Here is an 18,128-nt window from a genome sequence, read left to right as displayed (position 1 = left end):
ACTGAATAAACATTTGTATGTCTGCGGCTGTATATTTGCCAAAACCTTTTTTAAAAAACCCACGCCCTGCTATATATCTGTGCTAAAGGACAAATATTTAAATGAACACCTATATATGTATATTTCTTAGAATATGGTCAACAAAAGAACAAAGGAAAAATGTCTTTGTCTTAAAATGCCTATTTTTCTAAGGAAGCTTGAAACACACTGCCCTAGATTCTTTGGGCTAATGAAAGAGTGCCATCTCTTGGATGACCTTGGGAAAAGATTTTGTTTATATAGTCGAGTGGTACTCTACAATGGAAAGAATTTAGTGACGCAGAAGTTTTCAGTTTATACCTTAATTATATTAAAGATGTAGAGTGTTAATCTGTTGAAAAACGAGAGGCAGTTAATATCAAACAAAATTTCATTCTGAAAGTCTAAAACAAACTGTACCTGCTTTTGAAAAAATTTGCTACACAACAATGGATGTTAGCCCAGGTACAGAATATAAGAGCATTTAGCGACTGATGAAAGTATTACACATATTTAATATTTATCTGAAGATATATACAGGTTTTTAGAAACATCTCTCACTCCCTGTCTGTGTTTGTATTTAATACTTGCAAGCAGAAATAGATTTTTTCAGAAAAAAACCCCTCACATTCTCCAAGTTCATTTACAACAGGTTTAGTAAGTGTAAAACGAAACAACAACAAAAGTATGTCGCTGGCTTTTTTTGAAACTGTGATGCTTTTATTATCTTCCAGCCCAAGAATTTGCCAGCCAGGATGAAAAACATCTAATGGAATCCAGCTTGAAAGCAAGTCAAGAGCAGCTAAGTGAGGAAAGAGCAGAACCAAGTTCGCCCCGACCAGTAGAAAATCACAGACAGAACTGAAGCCACTGAGCGAATGCATTATAGATTCTCATGAAGAAATTAGTGATTACAAGTGAGTTACTGTTTGTTTTGATGTTTCAGTAAGGGTTGAAGGCGAGCCAGAAGTCAGCAATAATTCTTTCAGCTCTCTGCTGTAGGGTTTGTTTTGCTCTGGTGGTGTGTTTTGTAAATGTCTTTGACTGATGTATTGATTGAATCAAGTATTAAGTAATTGATAAACTCCGTTTAAAACTAGCCTTTCAGTTTTTCATCCAAAATGTGTTAACCAGAAATCTTTTTAATGCTCCCCTTTCCCCCCTCTGAAAACGTGAAAATCTGCTGTTGAGGGGAAAAATAGTTTTCTTTATTGTCTATCTGCCAGTGGCATTCTCATCTTCCTCTCTTTTTGGGGGTCTGAAGGTTACATATGGCTCTTATTGTCTGTCTTTTTTGGTTCAAGAAGCTGCCTCAAAGCAAGACGCTCCCAAATTAAAGCAAACTTAAGAGTTTGAGCTTCTAGTCTGAGTAACGAGTAACATATGAAGTTGCTAAAATGAACTCAAATCCTAATCCTAATAGGTCTCTCTCTCTCTCTCTCTCTCTCTCTCTCTCTCTCTCTCTCTCCCCCCTTTAAGGGAAATGCTAAAACTTTCAAAGAGTTTTTTCATGTTTATGAATCATAAATTGATTCATTGTTCAGTTTTCAAGCGAATGTTATGAAAGGTATTCATCTCAGCTAAATGCCTTTGTCTCTTTCACTATATGTAAATACTCTGAATAATGCATTCTTCTTGCTGAATTTGTTACATTGTGCATTCAATTTAGGTAGCTTTCTCAGGCTGGGTCTTTTTTCCCTTCAATATCACAAATTAAATGTGAACTTCAGAAGTTCTAAGATACGTTTCCTGAAGTGATGGCTTAATCACAAAGAGGTTTTTATTAATACGAAAGTTGCAGCGAGGTTTGGAGCTTTCTCCCGAGATATCTACATCTCTGATTCCACTGCAATGTCAAATGATGAAACTTTGTCACACAGCTATTATGTAGTGCTATGCCTAGCAAGGTTATGATTGTTTGTTTGGAATTTACCTGTAGATGAGACCGGCAGGGGCCCTTAGAATCCCAAACAATTGCTTTGCCACACACTCTTCTATGTGTGTAAGAAAAAGAAACATTTTTGTCACTTAATATAACATTGTTATGAGGAGATCCTGGAATCCTAAAGGGACCATGTCAGCCACATCTAAAGGTAAATTTGCAAGCAGTAGAAGTATGTTTGGCAGGTATAACTTTGCAATAGTTGTGATGGCATTATTGTGGATTTTTGGGGGCCCATAGGTCCACAATGCAAGACCACTTACATTGCCTGTTTCTTTTGCTTCTTATGTAAGGTGACTTTTATCCTTGCATCCTGTGTGAGAGAAGCTCAAAATAGCCACACAATCCACTTGTACTTTTCTAATTCTATGTTATGAGTGGAAAACAAAGATACCCCTGAACTTGACAAAACAGGTAAATCTATCCACCACGTTACTCAAAGCTTCCATATCCAGGGAAAATGTTACTGGAAAGGTATAAGTTGTTCATTTACTGGAGAGGCATGTGAACAATTACTACCAAACCAGACAGTGCATCCCACTTTTCTGCATGAACCTTCAGCTTAGTTCTGAGTTGTGGCATTGTTCCCTTTATGCCACATTGCTCTATTCAGTTTCCCTTTAAGAAGACCAGTCTTCATTTGTGAAACTGAAGTTCCGAGTAGAACAAAACTTAATAATACAACATTTCATATTAGAAGCACCCAGTTTAATCTAAAATAAACTAAACAATTAAACTGAGCCATACCCATTTAAGAACGAAAGGTATCTATTTAGTCATAATTCTAAAGCTGCAAATGTGGACTTGATATTTAACCTTATTGGTTAGTCCTTCTCTTTGCCAAATTAAGAGGTTGTGTAGAGAGCTTGTTCAACTTTTGCTGAATCTCATTTGCTTGTGTGCTTAGCAACACCTTGTTTCAGGCTTAAGCACTGGTGCAAAACCTGGACTTTAGAAGCACTAGCACATGGCTGCCTTATGCAGGCAGCAGTAATGCAGCTGGTGAGCTGTGGTCACACACAGTTCCCTTTGCCATGGCGAGTAGCTATAGACAAACATTGACCAAGTGGGAAATTGCCTTGGTGTTCAGGTAAACAGCTGGTAAGCTGGCCACAAGGACTACCCTGTAAATTGCTTCAGAGAATTCTACCACTCCTACACTTCCACAGAAAAAAAATATATCTTCCGATTGGGCAGCATGTTACAGAGAAACAACTTTCCACGTGTTTGTATGTACATCTTGGTAAGTAAATATTCACTCAGTGAGTAGTCATTTCAAAAACCGTGGAGGCACTAATTTGGTTTCAGATCACATCCTGTGGTGGGCATAGGAAGCTGCCTTTTACTAAGCCAGATCACTGGTCCATCTAGCTTACTACTGTCTGCACGGATCAACAGTGGCTCTCCAAAGTTTCAGGCAGGGGACATTCCCAGCCAGAGGATATTCCTGGACATGCCAGGAAATGAACCTGAGACCTTCCACATGAAAAGCAGATACTGTACCACTTTGCTATGGTCTTTCCACTGCTTAATGAGGCTGATTCAAAGCACTATAACCACCATGAAGACATTGCCTGAAACACTGGTTCATGATAATATTTGCATAACCTAGAGCATTTGAACGCTATTCACCAGATTGATCTCTCTAGTCATTTTGGAAGTTTCTACACCAGTACCTATGCAGCCTGAAATGCATGCTGTTGGCACGTAGACTCTCCATATGGCTAGTGCAAGCCATGTGATGAATGGATTTCAAGTGTTACTACCTACCACATGAAAGCCAGGAGAATTTCTTGCATTACTATCAGCCTACTTGAGGCTGTTAAGACTATAATATTTGAATTAAGGCTGAGAGCCAAAAAGAATTCTCACAAAAATAATTTTCTGTGAAATTTTTCATTTCTGAGCTCTTTCTGAACTGATGGTGAAATTCGTGCTTCTGCTAGAGAATAGTCAGGGACATGACCTCCCCAGTTTTGCCATTCATGTAGATGCAGGTTTTATATTTATTGATATTTTGTTCTAGCAAGCAACTCCCTCTAGTCCTTTTAGCCTATTCCTTCCTTTATCCACCAATATGAGTTGAAAACTAATATTAAGTGAGCTTTTTCTCAGAAGAGAATTTTCTAAGAACTCTTGGAGATTTCACTTTCTCTCTCTCTCTCTCTCTCTCTCTCTCTCTCTCTCTCACACACACACACACACACAGAGAGAGAGAGAGAGAGAGAGTATGTAGCAAAATGACCTCCCAAATTGGAAGACACTTTTGTATTCACCCCTGATTTAAATTGACCCATAATCTCATTACATTGTAGCTGCAACCACAAAGAGAAGCCTTTTCCCTGTAGCAGCTAGTCATGAAGCAAAGCTCATGCTCCCAGATTTCTCTCATCCCAAAGCTCTATGCATTTGCAATGTCTATGGGAGTATCAGGTTCACTGTCTGAGCAACTGCTAGAGAGCAGCTATTCCCCATATCCATGCAGTGAGATTATAAAGGGCCATTTCTACAGCAGAAGAGGTGGGCACACCCTAGCTGGAAGAAAGCTTCCTCTCCAACCTGCCTCATTGCTAAGAAGATGTACAGAAGCCAAGGACATGCTATGAGCATGGATGGGGGATCCTTGCAAGTCAGGGTAATGTCCTGGGAGAATGGTAACACTGGCTTTTCCAGCCCTAATTGCAGCAACTTAAATGAGCTTTGTGCCAACACTGAAACTCACTAAGAACTTGGTTTTCAGTATGGCGAATGGGCAAATGCAGGAAGGGTGGGGTCTGCAGAAAAAAATATGGAAATTGCAGAGGACAGGTAGGTGAGAAGTTATTCCATTTTGTTTTCCGTTCAGCAATCTATTTCAAATTGTGTGGCATGTTTGTACATGTGTAAAACCAACATGTGCAAAGTTATCTCCTCTATTGTTACCACAATGCGAGTTCCTAACATGAGTACAAAGTAACGCTTTACCTTATTTGATGTCGTATAAAATGAAGAAAACACCCAACAAGGCATAGGTAGGCCAGAAAGAAAATATTTAACAGCTGTAGAAAATTCACAGGCTTTAAGATTTTTATTACCACTTATTCTGGACGAGCTACATATAAAGTTTGAAGGGGGGGCAAGCTCAGCTACAACAACCCCACTATGTAAGCCTGTTACACTTGAAAGATTTGTTCAGAATGTCCAGTGGGAACCTGGAAATCGTAATAATTTGTAGTATTGATTGTGTGAAGCTATGCAGCTGGGGCCCCTAGTGAATAGACAGGAATAGACATTTTATTGATTAACTTTTACAGTCATATTTTCAAGACTCTGCTGCAACATAATTTTCACTTCCCAGCTTTGTGCTGCTGCATCATGAAACTTGGATTCTTCTCTCTTAACATTTACTCACTTGAGGAATAAAGTATGGACTTTTCTCTTTCAGGGCTGGGCATGTAGTGATACGTACACTTTATGTAGAGCTTCCTTATACCCCCCCCCCCCCAATTTTCTACATCTAAAGGGAAATATCAGATAAGGAACATATGATTTTTAGACACAACAATTTCATCAACTAACCAGTTTATTGTAGCTCCTATCTTGATCTGCATATGGCTGCTTTTGGCTTCAATCAATAACTGCAAGCGAAAAAGTTTTGCATAGAAAGTGAATTGCCCCACTAGAGTTTGGCTTTGTTCTTCATCACCTTTTATTATTATTATTATTTTTTAAAGGAGCTAGACATTGAAAAATGTAAAACGTGGCCTCTGGGGAAAGCTGTTTTCGATCTTTAGCAGCTATTTTTAACAGGTCTTTTATATGCCAAATTCTTTAATCCCCCATAACACTGGTTGTTCAGCTTTCAAGGAACTGAGTTTTGAAGAAATAAAAGCAAAAATAATATCTTTATTATTTAGTGTACTGTGTGATAGCTTTTGAAAATGTTCCGTATGTGCTGCACATAAAACCCCATTCCCTTTTTGTTGGTATTGCCTTAGTTAGTATATAAAGAATTGTTATTGTTTTATGAGGGAGGGGGAACCAAACTGTCTTTCCTTTGCCATATTTAGGAATTAGCAGCAGCAAAATATTAGAGAGTGAAGTAGAGCAGCTGCTGAAATTTCACAGAAGCAGCATTTGAGTTTCACACTGGAGCTACGAGGACAAGACAGGATCTTTCTCTAGTGGCCATAATGAAATCCATCATACTTTTATCAAATCAGCATGCAGCATTTAAAAAAAAAATGTTTTCATGGTTACAATGTCATTATGCATTCTCCCAATATTTTTCATCCTTACGTCAATGAACATTATATATGCTCATGAAATGTGATTCTCCTGATATTGTCACCCTTTTGTCTCAAACTATCACCTTTAATCTTCTCCAGTATCACTTTGAACACCAACAGTCTAAAAAGCTTGAATTTATGCTCAGATCACATGCAATTGAAGAATTATAATCTCATGAGACAAATTGATATTTTGTGTAACAAATACATATATGAAGGAATGAATCTGCGAGAACTCACAGCAGATCCAAAAATACAAAGACAATTCAATCTGTGGTTTGTGTTCAACACGTTTGAGGCAGAACCCATCTTAAATTAATTTCAGACAGCTTTTTTTTGTCATTTGGGTTACATAATGATATGGAGACCCCATCATTAAACAATACGAATCCCTTTAAACAGAGCTGTCTTAACTGATGCAGTCATGGAATCAGCTCCATGATTATAAATTATATACATATTAATTTGCATGCCTATATTTCCATCAGCAAAACTTTACTTTAGCATCTGTTCCCATTATATTTTGCTTAGAACGAGGAACAAGCTATAAGAATTACATCATGTGGTTACATCAATTAAATTACATCATGCACAATATACTTGGCTGACTTTGCCTTTTGCCTAACCTAATGTGGAATAAATGCTTTCCCTTTAAATTGTGGATAACACTGGGCAGTTTAAATATTAGCACTAGCACCAATAGAACAAGAGCAAAAACTGCAAGGATCAGAACAAGGTCAATCTGGTGAAGCCATCTGTTGTTACCAAGATGTATTTGGAAGCTTGGAAGTGAGAGCTGGACCATAAAGAAGGCTGATTGCCAAAGAATTTATGCTTTTGAATTATGGTGCTGGAGGAGACTCTTGAGAGTCCCATGGACTGCAAGAAGATCAAAGCTCTCCATTCTTAAGGAAATCAGCCCTGAGTGCTCACTGGAAGGACAGATCCTGAAGCTGAGGCTCCAATACTTTGGCCACCTCATGAGAAGAGAAGACTCCCTGGAAAAGATCCTGATGTTGGGAAAGATGGAGGGCACAAGGAGAAGGGGACGACAGAGGACAAGATGGTTGGACAGTGTTCTCGAAGCTACCAACATGAGTTTGACCAAACTGCGGGAGGCAGTGGAAGACAGGAGTGCCTGGCGTGCTCTGGTCCATGGGGTCACAAAGAGTCAGACACGACTAAACGACTAAACAACAACAATTTGGAAGGTTGGAGGGAAGCGTGATAAAGATGGGCAACTCCAGTTTATCCCCAGCACCTGAATAAAGAAAAGAATATCAGCTCTGAATATGAAAGTTTAATTTAACTACCATGGCACAGATTACTTAAATAAGAATGCAATTTTTGTGAGCATGATAGTGATGGCTATGAAAAAAATCACCTGCATAATCAAGATGCAGTCAATTAAACCAAAGAATGTTGGATTCCCCTATGGGGCCAACGTTTTTTGAATTTTGGGCAGTATGGCAGTATGCCCCCCTTCCTGGCATTTCCCCCTATGCTACATGGGCTACCTACTTCTGCCTAGAGAACAGGGCAGGAGTCATAAGATGTACCATGAGAGGTAGAACTGTCCATAGATCTGATTCCTTGCCCAGCTTCCCGGAAGTGAGCAAGGAATTTCTCTTATGCACACTGCTATGAAAATTCCATCTCATTCTTTTTTAAATAGCAGAGATGGGTTTTAGAAGTAGTGCACAGTTTCCTGGGATGGGAAGATACTCTTCCATGCACACCCTTTAAAATACAGTCCTGAAGGCGACATAAAGGTGTTGTTCCTTTCTCCCATCCTTAAAGGAAGAAAAAGAGCCTAGCTAACAATTTGTTAGGCGTGGCTATTTATTTGCAGCACTGGTTCTGTGACAGTTCCACTCATTTTGTTTCTCTCTGCATACTATGTTTGCACTAGATAGTCATCACACAACCCCCCCCCCCAGTGGAGGATCGGTAGCACCACATCACCATCGTGGATTTGAATGAAGTCAGAGTGCAGCCCCATTGGATGTTTTGTACTCACACATCAGAATTCTGGATTTGTATAAAGTCAGCGTAGGGTGGGGTAGGGTAGCAAAAGAGCAAGTCCTACAGTGTCTGTGGCATAGGAGCAAGAAGCGAGAGACACCGAGAGGGAAATGATGGTGGCTTGAAGCAATGGGAGAGGTCTGAGTAGATTGGGAAAGGAAGAACACTGAGGGGTTTGAAAACAAAAGAGCTCTGAATAGTAGTACAGCATGCAATCACATATTTGTGGAAAGTTACCAATCACATTTTGAATGCAATCTTTTTGTTTTGCATATATCACTGTGGACCAAAATAGACATGCAATTATTCATTGCCATTAATTGCATTATTTTTCCTAGAATAAATAGCAGCTGTATGGGGTGTGTGTGTCTGAATTGGGATCATGGCATGGGTAGGGGTTACATCCCCTTGGACCCCCCTCCCCCCTCTGCTACTTGCACTTATTTGCAGGAAAGGTCCCATTGCAAATAGAAGCTGGGCGATCTAAGTTGGAACCACACCAGGACAAAGGGTTAAAATCCCCCTTCCCACACACCATGGTCTCGATCCCCATGGCTGCTGTTTTCTTAACAACATCACATCTGCGTTTGTTTGGGAAAGATGCCAAAGTACAGAGCTTTAATTGTAAATGATTGTACAACTACCATTTACAGTGATAAAACTCAGTAAAATCTTTACTATTTCTAAATGCTAGATTTCTGTTAAAAAAAACACCCCACTGTCCTGCAAAATACTTCCAGATGCAACAAAATGATAAAATTGAAAGGAATCTTTGGAGTCTTTTAGTCCAGCTTGCAGTGGCAGCAGGAATCCCTTGACTTAGGCCATACCAACCAGATGCTCATCTTGTCTTATCTTAAAATCCTGTACAGGAAATGATTCCACAACTTTCCTGAAAGGCTTCTTCCATTGATACACTTACTACAAATCATAGTTCCTGGATTCCGTTGAGACCCAGGAATGTCTATTTGCAAAGACAGGTCCAAATTACGAAAGAAAGAAAGAAAGAAAGAAAGAAAGAAAGAAAGAAAGAAAGAAAGAAAGAGAAAATATAAAATTAACCTAGACAGATGGACTCGTAAGAGTGAAATACAAATAGCCCAAAACGGGATTGATTTCTGCATAATGTGGTGGAGGAATCCCTCATTATTGATCAACTTTTAAAGCTCATGCACAGCGCTTAAAAAGATAAAGTAAGCAAGGTCAGATAATCAAAGCATTTAAATAGTAAAAACAGCAACTGCCACTGTAGACTGCTAAAGTAAATCCATAATACAAATTGCTTTAGCAAAAAGTGGATGAGCAGCTGATCTTCCTATTGAACTTTTATACTGTTCAGTGACCACACAGGGAAAAGGATTGGGAGACATGGCTTAAAGATCGATATTGAGTGAGATGTAGTAGGGATTCATTCAGAACATGAAAGAATTACAAGTATTAGAGAGTTGAGGTATCTTTTGAGATGTCATCAAGAAAAGATTGTTTAGCTCAGTTTAGAACATCATATGTGTCATATGCACAGTAGGCATTAGTCAAATTTCTCTTTTGTTTTCATTGATCCAGTATGCTTCAGTAGGGTAGCCCAATCTGTCTCAAGGAAACTTTGAGAATGTGATGCTGCTCTATAGCAAAACAACAACTTTCATAAACAACAGGGAAACTGTTTACAGTATTATAATGAAATCAATATCATCTTTTTACAAAAATCTTTTTTGAATGTCTAATTCAGTGTGAGCCTTTTGTGCAGAATGATATATGTTCTCTCCAGTTTACCAGACAGCTTTTGTGTGTTAAACTCTTAGATGTGTATTATTAGGCTTTTATTTCATCCTTATTTCTTTAGCCTTTCTCTTGTTTTGTTGCTATGGTACATTTACAAGTTTGTACTGTGCCACATAGTTTGTACTGTTTTTTGGAGAGAAAACCTATGTATTATATTGTAGAAAGCTTCTCCTTGGTATATGAAGCAATACCTGCTTGATTCAATCAAAGCTCTGTTGCATTATTCCAGACTGCTCCCAGGCTAACTGCATGCAGAAAATTGCCTGTTAAATAGAAAGGACCATTTAAAATAACATGCTGGTTACTTAATATTGCTGATTGAAATGTACGACAATTATAGTACAATCCACTTCTATGCAAATCAATCACAAAACTCTCATCTTTTTTTAATCAATCACATTTGCACTCCTCTCTTTTACTAGGGAGCTTGGAGCACCGTACATGGGCCTCGTTGCATTCTCACAACAATCCTGTGAGGTAGGTTAGGCTGAGGAATGACTTGTCAAATGCTATCAAGCAGGGATTTGGGCTTGCCACTCAAGCCAGTACTGCAATCTGACTCTAAATGGAGGTGGAGAGCACTATTGGACTAGAATTTATGGGACTTTCTGCACTTACCATTTATAGTGGTATAGTTGCTGTTTGATTCAACCTTTTAAAGAGTGCATTTGTAGCTGATTGTCCATGCGTTTGGTCACAAATAGCTATTATTAAAGAGTGAGTTTTCCTTACCACACTAACAGCAGGTTGCGCCTAAACTGAGGACAGCTCCATAGCTGTAGTCATACCCTTTATGTACCCTCGTGTTCCTCCAGTTCATGAATATCAGAGTTATGAACATTTGCGTCTTTTTTGTGTTCCATGCCTAGTGTTCAGGAATTCAAATCTTCCGGAAGTATAGAAGGTTAGAAGGGGAACTAGGTGTCTGACACAGCTATGAAGAACCTTGTGATGAAATTTTCTCCACAGCTAATGCTTGCTGCCATGGGCAGGAGTTTGAATCAGGGCCGTCATCTCTGCCTGCCACATCTCTCCACTAAACTGAGCTTGCAAACGGACAGAGGGAAGTTGTTCAAAACAGGTGTCTGCCAAGCCACAGTTGCCCATCCTTTCCCCTCTACACAGAAGCTAGGATGTTGCTTGTACACATGCCACCAGAATGAAAATATTGGGATCCATTCTGGATATTTCACAAAAGTCAGGGTTGTTGTTGTTTTTGCTGCAGACACAAAGTACATTATTCCAGAACACTAACTGAATAATGACATTTGGTATGTGGCAGGATGCCCAAAACTCGGGGTGGGGGGGTGGGGGGGTGGGGAGCAACAATTATATGACTATAAATGGAAAGTGTGGAAAGCCCCATCTTAATAATAATAATAATAGTAATAGTAATAATAGTTTGTTTATTTATTTATACCCCACCCATCTGGCTGGGTTTCCCCAGCCACTCTGGGCGGCTTCCAACAAAATATTAAAATACAATAGTCCTTCAGATATTAAAAGCTTCCCTAAACAGGGCTGCCTTCAGATGTCTCCTAAAAGTCTGGTGGTAGTTTTTTCCTTTGACATCTGGTGGGAGGGTGTTCCACAGGATGGGCACCACTACCGAGAAGGCCCTATCAGAAGTGGCTGCAGCTGGTGAACCAGCTGGAACTGAAAAAGGGACTCTGCACCAATGAAGCCACTTGGGCCTCCAGTGACAAGGGTGAATCCAGTAATAGCAGGAGTAAGACAGAGACCTGCTCCATCAAGAGGAGTACAACCGTATCTAGAACAGATTGGGCCCCTAAGTCCTGGATATGATAACCACCTATGCACAAATATCTGTGTCTTTGTTGGGTTTCAGCTTCAGTTTATTGAACTTTCCCAAGCCCATTACCAAATCCAAGCGCCAGTCTTTCACCTAGATAGCCTCACTTGATTCAGGTCACAAAGAGGGAAAAAAGTTGAGTGTCATCAGCATATTGATGACATCTATATGCCACTCATCAGCGGCTTCAGGTAGATGTTAAAGAGCATAAAGGACAATATGGATTGACAGATCTTCATACTATAGATGCCATGGAGCCAAGCAGAAGTCCCCCAGTGCTGCTGTCTAGTATTAGTTCAGTAGGCAGGAGTGGAGCCAGGATATCTCCAGGCCACCAGCTTCTACACCACAGAACCAATCCTACAGGATACCATGGTTGATAGCATCCAAAGATCCTCAGAAAAACCAAAACAAAACAGATGGGAAGATGGGAAATATAGGGATGACTATGCACAGCCCATTCTCTATCGTTCCATGGCTCATTCTGTTCCACATCCCAGTTCTTTTGAATCCTGGTTTAACTAGACCCCCTTCATGGATTAATCCCATAAAGGGGCTCCACATGATTAAGGGGGAAGCAGGGGTGCCACCCTGTTGTTATGCCCACCTTCCTGGTCTCACCCCTTCATGCATTGAGTGAAGGTCTGAAGGAAGAGCCAGCTGTGGAACAGGAACATAGGAAGCTGCCTTCTGTCAAATCAGGTCATTGGTCCACCTAGCTCAGCACTGACAACATGGGCCAGTCACAGATTCTAGGGTTTAAGACATCAGTCTTTTTCCATTCCTACCTGGAGAAGTTACGGATTGAACCTGGGACCTTTTACATAGAAAGCAGATGGGCTGCCACTGAGATACAGCTTCTCCCTCTGCTGTGCAAAGGCCTCTCCATGTGGCTGGTTTAAATTGTAACAAAATGCTTTCCCTCTCCCTTGAGTTAATAGACACGTGAAAGTGGCCCTAAGAGTTATTTGAGTTGTGCACCCCTACTCCTACTTCAGTTGAGGGGCAATTCACATCCTGCTTTGCTATAATGAATAGTTATTTAGAACTATTATTGGCTCCAGATTTGCAGCATGAATTGCTGATTACAGCAATTTTGGTGGTAAAATTGTGAAACAATATTCATAGTTGTCAGAAAAAGGTCAGCTTATTTGCATTCATTAGGAACCTGGAGGACCATGTAGCGTGCTTTTTCCTTTGGGATGCTTACAATTATTGATTTGTATACAGCCGTAGGAAAAATTAATTAGAATTATATTTCACTTACTACCAGGGGCTGTATAATATAAAAGCCGTACATTAAAAAAAAAAAAGCCAGAACCAGAAAATGGAAATACTATTGTTGTTTTTCTTGGAGTGTAACTTTTCTAGTACAGATCTTATTTACAACAGTCTACACTTGTGTGTGTTGAAACAAAACACATTAATTCCAGCGCTGTGAGAACTTTTTGGTTTATATTCAAATCCACAAAACCCACTACAATCTATTGTAGCATTAACAGTGTGTGACACGCAAATTCGTGAAGCGTTCCATATTTTTTTTTTTTTTTTAAAAAACAGTGTGTGTCCATCCACCATCCACCAAGGAGTCATTTCCTTTTCACCATAGCATGCTTGGCTATTAGAGGGACCAATAGGTCGATGCATAACTGCTGGTTTGGTCACTTTGGTCTGTAAAACTTGCACTTCTGCAAGTGCCACAAAATATCTGTTCCACATTTGTTAGGAACCATTCCCTTAGTGTTCCTTTGGAACTCCCTGCCTATTGACATTAGGCACGTGCCATAATTTACATTACTGTGTCGGAAACTCCGCTCGGCCAAGCTGATAAAGCTCATTTTCCAGCCGAGCCTTTGGAATCGTCTCCCGATGAATAATTAATGACCTGAGCCTTTGATGAGGCTCCAAGGCACGTTCCCGCATTCAGCAGAGTTTCCAGCACAGGAAAGAGACGAGAGGTTTGGGCTACATTGCAAAGAGTTTTATTTCTAAACTACGCAGACAGAAAAGACATCCTCTCTCTATGAAAGCAGAGAGCAACCGAAACAAAGGAACAAAGGGAACAGGAAACCCACTAACGTCACATCCCATCTCCTTTCCCGTGAGACTTCCAACAGTCTGGACTGTCTCTGGAATGTAAACAGAGTCCTGTGACTCCAAGCAGCTGCTCAGTGGCAAAGAGAAACTAACATCCTGTACTCCTTTAGATGCCTACCAAGCATTTTCCCGTTTCAGCAGTCCTGTACAGAAACATTGGCCCAGGTTCAACTAATGTGGCATGCTAGTGGAACCCAGTGCTAGGCATTCCTTTAGCACAACAGGGCTTCTCCACCCTGACGCCTCACCCAAATCTAGGGTCAGGAGAAGGCCTTGAAAAGTGCATGTGGGTGAGGAGAAGGGGAATCATTTTGTCTAGTGACCAGAAATGCTAACACTAATGGAACAATCAAAAGAGCACAATGTTGAATCCCCCCGTTGTTTGGTCACATCATTTATTTGTTTTTATTAAATTTATATTCCACCCTATACCCGTAGATATCAAGGCGGTTCACAACATAAAATTACAATATATATAAAAAATACATAATACAAAGAAGAACAAAGACAACCCAATAATCCCCCATTTCATGGCACATTTAAAGAGACATTGGATATCAATCAGCCAAAAGTCTGGTTGAAGAGGAACTGGTTTTAATAGTATTTTTATTATTATTATTAAATAAATTGTTGCTGCCCTGGGCTCTTTAGGGAGGAAGATTGGATATAAATTTAACAGGTAAAAATGAGAAAAATATCCCATGCTTAGTTGTCCCTCACATTAGCTCAGGTCTTTGCAGCAGCAGTGACAGTAAATTGGTTTGTGTAGAACAAAGGTGCAGATGAGAGAGGGCATGGCAAGTAAAACCAAGAAACCACAGCTTTGTGAGTATAGAGAATGACATCTATATAGACCACTGTGCAGAGTGAATGGTCACTGTATGTGTTCTTATAGGTATTCACTGTGAGCTTTATGAAGGCTCGCCAAGAGCTGTTGCACGTGGAATCGAAACTACCGTGGAGCACGGAGAAGCAAGTCATGAGGCTGCAAAAAGCTAAGCGCAAACTTGGAAGCAAATGCACAGTCTTAAACGGAGGAAGAAGGACACTCAGATGGCCTCTGTTGCTACCCTTGTGATCCAGCTTGCAATTGTGAAATGTGGCCCATGGTTATTGCATACTTCTGTGAACTTTTAACACTTTGAATGGATTAGAGTGTCTTATTTTGATTACATCCACATTGTTCGCTGTGATAAGATTAGGTTCTTTAGTCATTAAAAAGAAATGTTTGGCTTAAATCCATTGAATTCAGGCATGCAGTGAGTGGAAAAAATTAGACTGCAGCTCTTCATATTGTGCATATGTGACACATGTTAGCAATTAATCAAACTATAGTCACCTCTAATTAACAGCAATACTAAAGCCAAAATATGGCAGAAACAGATGACAAAAGAATTGAGCGGATAGAATACCGAGAGAGGAAAATATATTCCAGGAACACTGAAAGATTTTTAACTGTGCTGTGGTTCTCTTAATGGCTGTCAATATTTAAGCAGTTATTAGAGAGCTTTTCCTACATTGGTGCAACTTCTGAAAGATTTATTGGTTGTATAGATTTGCAGTGATGGTATATATGTAATAAGGTGATGACAGTAAACATTCACATACCTGTTTTGAGGCATCAGAACATGGCAGACTGAGGGAAAGGCTTGAAAGTGGGGTTGGTGATTCTCTTTACAACAGCAACAGACTGTACAAAAAGTATAGTAATTTAATTCACTGAAATTGTAAATGCTTTCATACATTATTATGTGTTTGAATTTGATTGGTTGGTAACCAAATTCTAGAGAGTTCTCTAGCAGTTATCATATGATTGGCTAATGTTGGTCACATAAGATATTTAGTGAAGGAGAGACTCCATTTATGTCAAAGTCTGGACATTGGTTTAATTTCCAAAGAAGGGCGTCAGTCATATACTTGATTTGAGGTTCTCAGCTGAGATTTTGCTACCCTTATTTCAACACGGTTACATCTGTATAGGACTACTACATACCACACATAGTTAAACAATGAAATTCTCTCCCACAAGAGGTAGTACAGTGGTACCTCTGGTTGCGAACGGGATCCATTTCGGAGGCCCGTTTGCAACATGAAAAGAGCACAACCTGCAGTCTGTGCACACGCAGGTTGTGATTTGCTGCTTCTGCGCATGTGCATGACGTAATTTTGCACGTCTGCGCATGCGCGAGTGGCAAAACCTGGAAGTAACACTTTCCGGTACTTCTGGGTTGCCGCGGGACGTATCCTGAAAGAATGTAACATGAAGCAAACGTAACATGAGGCATGACTGTAATGGCCACCAACTTGGATGGCTAGCAACTGTAGATGGCTTTATCCTCCATGAATTTGTCATAATTCTGTCTTAAAGTCATTCAAGTTGGATGTCAGCTGTGTCCCGTTGCTGACAGAGGGGGAGAGCATGGAGAGACAGGAAGAGGTAATTAGGCAGGAATGCGGAACGAGGGAAGAGCAGCCTAGTTGCAGTAGAAGCCTGAGCTCTAAGAACAAGGAGAAGGAAGGGGGGAGTTCAAGGGAGAAGACACAGACTGACAGTTTAAGCTCGGACTCAGAGGGAGAGGCCACCGGAAATAGCCCATCCCATGATGTGTAGGTGCGCAAGAATTAATGAGGGGCATGAACAGGAAAAGAAGTGAAAGTGGGGCTTTAAATGTGGGAAGAGGAAGGGGAGGAACTCAGACTCGGCAACAACTAATTTGGAAGCAGACGCTGAGTGACTGAGCCCCAGAGTGATTTGTGTGTTTTGAACAATAAACCTGACTTGTCTCACTTCTGTGGGAGAGACCCAACCATTACAATGGTGACCACCACATTTTCTCAGGGAAGTGTTGGCTTAGAAGGCTGCTGCTCAGGTGTCATCTGTGATAGACAACTTCAAGGCACCCTCCATTCTCCCTTCTTTATCTTTCATCTGGACTTGGACCAATACCTGCTCAAACAGAGGACTATCCTCTGTAAAATATGACACATGACCATGGTTCTATGGCTCTAAGTCCAGTCAAATAAATCAAAAGAGACTCCTTTCTTGCCACTTCCTTATTTTGTCTGTGTTCCTTTATGTTTGGTTCCGTTCCCAAGAAAACACGTCAAACCATTTTTTTGAGGTTCAAAGTTTCACAAGTTTCCAGTGTCAGTTTTATGAATACAATTTGTACATTTGTATTGCAAATGTCCATAGCCATCTGATTATTCTTCTGACTGCAAGAAATTCATATTCTAATGTTTTATGTATTTATTGCAGCAATGTCGCCTTGTTCCATTCCATGTGGGGCCTGATACATGGGAGGATTCTGGTTCACTGCACATTTTGGAGTTAACTGTCCCATTTTGCCTGCTTGGAACCATGTACAGATAGCAACAACCATTACATGTGTATTAAGCATGTAATTAATTGACTGAACCACACATGGGTCTGAATTGTACTTTTGAGGTGGTCTGAGGGTTTATAAGGAAGGAGCTAGTTCTAAGAAGCCATTCCGATAATATCTCATTAAACCATGAGGAGTTTCCTCATTTGGGACATCTGTAATGTCACAACCCAATATACTGTATATTAAAAAACTATTGTTAATTTGTGCCATAATAAAAACTTTATGATCTGGAAGGAAATTCCATATGCTTTCCTTATTCATGCTACTTGAAGTAAATAACTGTCTTTTTTTTTTTTAAACATACATATGTAGGAATGTTGTTGAGACTGGGCATCATCATATTTGTATCTTTGACATGTGATCAAACGTTTTCCAAAAGGCACATTTTTTTTCCACCTTAAGCCCTCTTGATACTTTCATGTCTTTGTGAGAGTTTGTCAATCATATTACAAAGACCAGCAAAATGGTCATCATAATGATAAGAAGATATAGGTGGTATCTATATATATTGCAAGCAAAATGTTCTCACAGTGGGTGGAATCTAACAGAAGAACTTTTGATCTAGTTGCAGAATCTGTTAACAGAAGAGTAGGGTGGACTAAACCCTCCTCCACGTGGTCTGCAGCAATCCCACAATCATCTCCAGAGAAGTTATTCTACAAGTTAGAAGGTGTTCATGGTGGTGGGCTGAGGACTGAAGGAGGAATCAGGAAAAAAAAAATGCTTCTCTCTACTTCCATTAGCAGATGCACCTGCAAAATCAAAAGGCTCCCCTGGAGTGTAAGAGCACGAAA

The 18,128-nt window shown here is 40.0% G+C and overlaps 1 long non-coding RNA gene across 1 annotated transcript in view; it reads left to right on the top strand.

Annotated features, from left to right (window-relative positions):
* Nucleotides 1-17,752, top strand: part of LOC308481380 — a 20,666-nt gene extending 2,914 nt beyond the window's left edge. The window contains exons 2-4 of the long non-coding RNA XR_013988609.1: nucleotides 753-935; nucleotides 10,458-10,512; nucleotides 14,841-17,752. This is a non-coding gene — a long non-coding RNA (uncharacterized lncRNA). The remainder of the gene's footprint in view (nucleotides 1-752; nucleotides 936-10,457; nucleotides 10,513-14,840) is intronic.
* The last annotated feature ends 376 nt before the right edge of the window (nucleotides 17,753-18,128 follow it).

Source organism: Podarcis pityusensis, assembly GCF_964106645.2.
Source record: "Podarcis pityusensis genome assembly, chromosome: 7".
In the NCBI taxonomy this organism is placed as follows: domain Eukaryota; kingdom Metazoa; phylum Chordata; class Lepidosauria; order Squamata; family Lacertidae; genus Podarcis; species Podarcis pityusensis.
This window is presented reverse-complemented; position numbering and strand designations above follow the sequence as displayed.